The sequence below is a fragment of the Podarcis gaigeae genome (genome assembly GCF_964106915.1).
Source record: "Podarcis gaigeae genome assembly, chromosome: 1".
In the NCBI taxonomy this organism is placed as follows: domain Eukaryota; kingdom Metazoa; phylum Chordata; class Lepidosauria; order Squamata; family Lacertidae; genus Podarcis; species Podarcis gaigeae.
Genome location: NC_139678.1, coordinates 7406166 through 7414501, shown reverse-complemented (window position 1 = coordinate 7414501; position 8336 = coordinate 7406166).

Here is an 8336-nt window from a genome sequence, read left to right as displayed (position 1 = left end):
GTTAAGTGAGCGTGTCGGGAAAATACTGGACTCTGCTCATTCAAGAGAAGCACAGAATCATATCTCCAAGAGGATAACTCAGTTGATTAGAGTGTGGTGCTGATGACGGCAAGGTTGCAGGTTCGATCCCTGCATGGGGCATCTGCACGTTCCTGCATTGTGGGGGGGGGGGGGTTGGACTGGATGATGCTCAGGGTCCCCACAATTCTATGATATCGTTTGAGCCCATCTAGTGCAAAATTCACTCCATAGGTGGGGGACCCTTTTCAGCGTCTTCAGGTAGAGATAGGAGAGACTGCGTGCTTGAAACCCCCGAAGAGCTGCTGCCAGTCAGCGCAGGCAGCACTAAACTAGATAGACCAATGGTCTTAGCTGGCATATGGCAGCTTCCTAGGTTTCCAGTTCATAGAATCACAGAATTGTAGAGTTGGAAGGGATTCTGAGGATCATTGAGCCCAACCTCCTGCAATGCAGGAATATGCAGCGGTCCCATATGGGGATCGAACCTGCAACCTTGGCGTTATCAGCACCAGGAAAGGATTGTTATCTCAGTTGCAGAGCACCTGCCTTGCATGCAGAAGATCCCAGGTTCAATCTCCCAGGCCGAACTGGGAGAGACTCCCTGCCTGAAATCTTGGACAGCTGCTACCAGTCAGTGTCGACGACACTGGGATGAATAGACCAATGGTCTGACTCAGAATAAGCCAGCATGCTCAACCTGTGCAGAATGATAGTTCCCAGAGGAGGAAAGAATGGCTAGCTCAAACCTTATTAAGTTTGGAGTGTGGAAATGCCCTCCCTTTGTGCTTTGCAGAGCTTATGCAAATGTACACATACATAAAAATCTAATTACTCTGAAGAGCAGAGAGGGCAGAACAGAGCTGCAAAAAGGATCTCTCTCCCCCATGGCCAAACTGCTTTTGGCAGGTAAGGAAACTCTCGAAGTGGTGAGGGTCAAAAGGCAGGTGTGGAATTTACAGGTCACTGACAGGTGTCAAAGGGGAGAGCAGGTATCGCCCACATCAGAGATTAGAATCCAGCTGTTTTGCATCAGGAGAAGATGAAGCCACAACTGCGGACACTGAAGGGCAGAAACTGACAGGAGGAAGGGTGTGTGTGTCTGTCTTTGTGTGTGAGAGAGAACCAGGTTGAAGCAAGATCACAAGTTCCTTCCTTATGTGGCACTTTGAAGGCCACCAAATTTATTGGGAGAAAAGCAATGACAAACCTAGACAGCATCTTAAAAAGCAGAGACATCACCTTGCCAACAAAGGTCCGTATAGTAAAAGCTATGGTTTTCCCAGTAGTGATGTATGGAAGTGAGAGCTGGACCAAAAAGAAGGCTGATCGCCAAAGAATTGATGCTTTTGAATTATGGTGCTGGAGGAGACTCTTGAGAGTCCCATGGACTGCAAGAAGATCAAACCTCTCCATTCTGAAGGGAATCAGCCCTGAGTGCTCACTGGAAGGACAGATTGTGAAGCTGAGGCTCCAAGACTTTGGCCACCTCATGAGAAGAGAAGACTCCCTGGAAAAGACCCTGATGTTGGGAAAGATGGAGGGCACAAGGAGAAGGGGACGACAGAGGATGAGATGGTGGGAGAGTGTTCTCGAAGCTACCAACATGAGTTTGACCAAACTGCGGGAGGCAGTGGAAGACAGAAGTGCCTGGCGTGCTCTGGTCCAGGGGGTCACCAAGAGTCGGACACGACTAAACGACTAAACAACAACAACAAATTTGTTACAGCATAAGCTTTTGTGGACTACTACATCAGATGAATGAAGTGTTATCCTGATTTACAGGGGTAGGTGTGTTGGTACTCACACACAAACATTTTGGGGAGGGGATTGTAAACATTGAGGTCAGGGGGAAATGGTGCTTGCTGTGTCATTCCAGCTTGTCTGAAGTGTTGCTGCAAATAGAGAGAGGTGGAGAAGAGGAATTCCTGGATGTCAAGATCCAAGTTTGGGGCAAGTACCAGTGTGGTGTAGTGGTTAAGAGCGGTAGTCTCGTAATCTGGTGAACCGGGTTCGCTTCCCTGCTCCTCCACATGCTGGGTGACCTTGGGCCAGTCACACTTCTTTGAAGTCTCTCAGCCCCACTCACCTCACAGAGTGTTTGTTGTGGGGGAGGAAGGGAAAGGAGAATGTTAGCCGCTCTGAGACTCCTTCGGGTAGTGATAAAGCGGGATATCAAATCCAAACTCTTCTCTTCTCTTCTTCTTTGGTTACTGAACCCTAGCACAAAATATGTCACAAAACATGCAGCAAGTCACAAAACCTGCAGCAAAGTAAAGTGTGGAAATATAGGCTGTTAGACTTTTAAAATTTGCCCTTCCAAGTGAGATCCAAAATTCCCCTCTTTCCGCAGCGCAGGAAAAGACCATGTCTGGTAAGTTAAAAACTGGATTCCTTATTAACTCTTCAAAGGTCGGTTTATGTGCTTTCCAATAAATCAGTCAGAAAAGTTGCAGCGGTTGTAATGCTTAGCTTAGTTATGAAGCAGTAAAAGAACCACCTCCCAAGGGAGACCGTTCCACTGCCAAACAGCTCTTACTGTCAGAAAGTTCTTCCTGATGTTTAGTTGGAATCTCCTTGTAACTTGAAGCCATTGGTTTGAATCCTACCCTCTGGAGCAGCAGAAAACAAGATTCAATATGGCTATCATATCTCCTCTCACAGTCTTCTCTTCTCCAGGCTAGACATACCTAGCTCCTTCAACTGTTCCTCATATGGCTTGGTTTCCAGACCCTTGATCATCTTGGTCACCCTCCTCTGCACATGTTCCAGCTTGCCAATATCCTTCTTAAATTGTGGTGCCTAGAACTAAACCCGGTATTCCACATGTGGTCTGACCAAGAGAGAATAGAGTCCCTTTGGCCTTGCCAGAAATGGATTTAGTGAAGCAGGACCGGTTCGCCTGCACTGGGCTCTGAGCTGAGAAGGTGCACCCCCACAAGGACTTAGAATGGAAGGGCAACAGGCGGGGGGCATCAGATTTTGGGGCTGCCCAGAGCACTGCTTAAATTTGAAAGCCCAAAGTCTGCCACTGCTTACCCTAACAGATATTTGGGCAGATCAGCTCCTGCCAACTTAGCAGTTTGAAAGCATGTCAAAGTGCAAGTAGATAAATAAGTACCACTCCGGTGGGAAGGTAAATGGCGTTTCCGTGTGCTGCTCTGGTCTCGCCAGAAGCGGCTTAGTCATGCTGGCCACATGACCCAGAAAAACTGTCTGCGGACAAATGCCGGCTCCCTCGGCCTGTAAAGTGAGATGAGCGCCACAACCCCAGAGTCATTCGCGACTGGACTTAACGGTCAGGGGTCCTTTACCTTTACTTTACCTTTAAGATACAAACAGACCCCTCACAGGCTCTCTCCAGAGAGTCCTCCTGGATCTCAGAGAGGCAGATAACGTATGTGCCATCGCACGATAACACAAACCCCAAGATCTGTGAGCAAGCTCCCAGCACGAGTGTTCAGAAAAGGCCACAAAGGAACAGAAGTGCTTCCTGCCAAATAAAATTATTGCCTGGCTAAGCTGGGAATAAAGTCACTTTGTCACAGTGTGCGGGCTGGGTCTGTTTGGCAGGCGATCAGAAGGGATGATTGTTTTCCATCTCAGGGGAAGGTTATATTGAAACATCCTTCACAGCGCATTGAAGCAGTTGCCTGACCCCAGATGCGCAGAGGCAGCCGGGACTGAGAGGGAGAGGGGAAAGTTGTGTCACGTTATTAAAACTTCAGCTGGATCACGCTGCTGCTGCCGGAGGAGCCGCAGGACTGGAAAGAGCATGGAATGTCAAAAATTCCTCCCCGCTCTCAAATCCTAGCTCAGCACATCCTGCTGACGTGAGGTGAGAGAGTCTTGGGTGTGTTTGTGGTTAGAAGGGACTGTCCTACTTCAGATCAGAGGTGCAGAATCAGCACAAATACACCCAACTTCAGGGATTTCAATATCTGTAGAATCACAGAACTGTAGAGTTGGAAGGGACCCTGAGGGTCATCCAGTCCAACCCCCTGCAATGCAGGAATATTTTGTCCAATGTGGGACTCGAACCCCAAACCCTGAAATCAGGAGTCTCATGCTGTACTTACTGAGCTATCCCAGTAGCTCTGGTGTTAGTGGTTAGAGTGTTGGACCAGGACCAGGGAGACCAGGGTTTGAATCTCCACTCGACCATGGAGCTCAGTGGGGGATCCAGGACCAGTCCCTCCCTCTCAGCCTAGCCTACCTCACAGGGTTGTTATAGGGATTAACTGAGGAGGTGGGGAGCCATGTACATGACCTTCAGCTCCTTGGAATCATAGAATCATAGAGTTGGAAGAGACCACAAGGGCCATCGAGTCCAACCCCCTGCCAAGCAGGAAACACCATCAGAGCACTCCTGACATATGGTTGTCAAGCCTCTGCTTAAAGACCTCCAAAGAAGGAGACTCCACCACACTCCTTGGCAGCAAATTCCACTGTCGAACAGCTCTTACTGTCAGGAAGTTCTTCCTAATGTTTAGGTGGAATCTTCTTTCTTGTAGTTTGGAACCATTGCTCCGTGTCCACTTCTCTCGAGCAGCAGAAAACAACCTTTCTCCCTCCTCTATGTGACATCCTTTTATATATTTGAACATGGCTATCATATCACCCCTTAACCTCCTCTTCTCCAGGCTAAACATGCCCAGCTCCCTTAGCCGTTCCTCATAAGGCATCGTTTCCAGGCCTTTGACCATTTTGGTTGCCCTCCTCTGGACACGTTCCAGTTTGTCAGTGTCCTTCTTGAACTGTGGTGCCCAGAACTGGACACAGTACTCCAGGTGAGGTCTCACCAGAGCAGAATACAGTGGCAAAATTGTGGAATAGAAATGAAATAAAGAAATATGGCAAATTTAGGAACGTTCTTTCACCTCTGGTGGACCTGCCCTAGAGTTAAGGCTTTCTGGGAAATTGTCAGGGAACTGCCATCGGAGGGACAGGTGGTGGAGAGGCTCCAGGAGAATAGGAGAGACTCTACAGCAGAAGAAGGAACCAGTAGGGGGAGAGCAGGAGTTCCAGCAGAAAGGGAATCGGGGGAGAGGCTCTGGGATACTTCTAGTGAGAACAGTGAGGAGGTAACAAGAACCCCTTTAGCAACCCCCACCCCTCGCCGGAAGCTGTCACGCAGAGAGTCCAGGAGGCGCATGTCCGTCAAACAACTTTTATGTTGGAGTAAGTTCCGTAGACGCCCACTGTCAGATTCTACCAGCGACTGACGGAGTCATGCTTTGGGGCCTCCGTTAGTGCCTAGGTTTGGGTGACCAGCCAAACCCCCAGAGGGATCAAGCTTTTACGCACAAGCAGCTCATTATCCCATCATAGCAATCCGACAGTCTTTGAAAGCAGCTTGTGCAAGCAGAGGGCATCATGAGCGAACCAGCCGGAACCGGAGGAGCTGGAGCCGGAGCAGGTCCAAGCCTGGAAGAAAGGTACAGGGCGTTGGAGGTCCAGCTCGCGCTGCAAAGGGCGAGGCTCGAGGAGAGGAGGGCTGAAGATGCGGATAAGGGAAAAACCACCCCACTTGCCAGAAAGGTGCCTGGATTGGTGCAGAAATTTGGGGGGGATGCCAGGAACTATCAAGCCTTTAGGACAGAGATGCAATATGCTCTCAATCTACTGTTTGATGACTTCCCCGATGAGAACTCTAGAGTGGCGTACGTGATTGGCCATCTAGAGGGAGGGGCGAGGGACTGGATTAGGCCCCTGATGGCAGCCAATAATGAAATCTTAAAGGACACAATGAAATTTTTTCGCGCCATGGACTTGATGTTTTCCAGCGAGATTGAGCAGGGGGTGGTGCGCAGGCAGTTAATGGCATGTAAACAGGGGAGCCGATCTGTACGTGAGTACTGGACTGAGTTCACCATGCTGATTCATAGACTGGGGTGGGACCTTGCGAGTGAACCTATTCAAATGCTGTTTGAAGAAGGGCTCTCTCCGTCAGTGAAAGATGAACTTTCCCGGGCGCCTAGGGCGGAGTCTATGGACCATCTGACTAAATCTGCGCTGTCCATAGGAGCGCGCCAGGAAGCTAGAGCTTTGGAAAAGCGGGAAGGAAAGGGGGAACGTTGGAAGGACTTCCGCATTCCGGAGATTCCGGAGCAGCCTTTCCCGCCAGCAGAGCCGATGGAACTTGGAACAGCGCGCGCGCGCGCAGTTTCAAACACCAATGAGGGGCGGAAGAAGGAGGGAAAGAGCGCCAAGAGATGTTATCTCTGCCAACAGCCAGGTCACTTTGCCAGAGTCTGTCCGCAAAGGAAGGAATGGCAAGGGATGGCGGGAACTGTTGGGGGGAAGGAGGAAGAAGAAATCACGGAGCAAGCAAAAGCCAACGCCTGGTTGCCAACATCAGGGCACAGCAGCCAGGCCAGGGAGTAGTGAATGTGCCCACGCCGGAACCCCCAAGACCAGCGCTTGTGATAGAGGTGTTGCTGGAACTGGCAAATGGACACCCACTAAAGATAAAAGCGCTATTGGATTCAGGTAGTTCCTGTAATTTCATGAGTAAGGAGTTTGCAGCTGAACACCAGATACAGACTATCCCATTAAGTAAGCCTTTTCAGGTTACCACGATTGATGGGAGGGAACTGTTGGGAGGAGAAGTGAGCCAACAGGCTGTACCAATGATAATGAGGGTGGCAAGACACACAGAACTGATAGCGTTTAACATAGCCACCTTGGGAGGAGCTCCTATTATTTTGGGAATGAGCTGGCTGGCACTACACGATCCGCTAGTAGGCTGGCATCAGAGAGTGGTTTCCTTTGGATCAGCACATTGCCTAGAACACTGCAAGGAGGGAGAGGCTCAGGCAGGGGCCAGGGCCACTCTAGCAGGGATGGAAGTGATGGACAAGGGGAAGGTGTCACCACAATACGCTGACTTGATTGACGTCTTTAGCGAAAAGGAAGCAGATAAACTGCCCCCGCACAGACCCTTTGACTGTCAAATGAACCTACTCCCAGGAGCACAATTGCCAGTGGGCAAGCTGTATGCAATGTCAGACAGTGAGATGCAGGAGTTAAGGGAGTTCATTGACAAGAACCTCAAGCGAGGTTTCATCAGAGAGTCACAAGCGGTGGGGGGCAGCCCAGTGTTCTTTGTGGACAAAAAACACACGGGTAAACCCAGGCTTGTGTGTGATTTCAGGGGCCTAAATGCAGTGTCAGAACCAGTGACGTTCCCTATGCCTAGAATTGATGACATTCTGACACGTGTGAGAAAAGGGAAAATTTTTACCAAGCTGGACCTTAGAGGGGCATATAACTTGATACGTGTGAGAAAGGGGGATGAGTGGAAAACCACTATGTTCACCCCCTTGGGGGCCTTTGAGTACCTCGTTATGCCCTTCGGTCTACAGGCGGACTCGGCCTGTTTTCAATCGTTCATGAATCACGTCCTGGGGCCATTGCTCTACAAGAACTGCGTAGCGTTCTTAGATGACGTCCTGGTATACTCAGGGAATGAGGAGCAGCATGTGCGAGATGTAAGAGAAGTACTGAGCAAACTGCGAGAAAATCGGCTGTGGGTGAAACTGGAGAAGTGTCAGTTTCATTTTTTTAAAAAACATTTTTTTATTGCTTTTTTAAAAGTACAGAAATACAGAAAAAAGAATAAAGAGTGGTTATAAGAAAGAGAGATATAAATAACAAATTTCCATATTCTTTTTCCATCTAACCTATAGGACTTCCCCACATCCTCCGAACCCTGCGTTCTCTGTCTTATAAAGCATCAGCAATTTGTTAACTTATTTCAAAACTTATTGTAACTTCCATTTTATCATGTTCCCTATTTTCAATTTTACTGTCGCTCAATTCTTATATGTTTTATATTAAACACAATAAAGTTATTTCATTATTTTACCTCTGAATTCTTGTGTCTTAATTTTCATTCCAATAACTTACATTTGCTGAAGCTAGAATTTCCTGAAAGGTGCATTTTTTTTAACATTCATACAGCTTATAGTGTTTTTTCAAATAGTCCTTAAACTTTTCCCAATCCTCCTCAGTTGTTTCTTCTCCCGCGTCTCGGATTCTGCCAGTCATTTCAGCCAGTTCCATATAGTCCATCAACTGCGATTGCCATTCCTCCAGCGTGGGTAAATCTTGTGTCTTCCAGTATTTTGCAATCAGGATCCTTGCTGCTGTGGTAGCATACATAAAAAAGGTTCTGTCCTTCTTAAGCACTCTCTGGTCCACCATGCCCAGAAGGAAGGCCTCTGGTTTTTTAGGTAAGGTAAATCTCAATACCTTTTTTAGTTCATTATGGATCATTTCCCAGAAGGCCTTCACTTTCGGGCAGGTCCACCAGA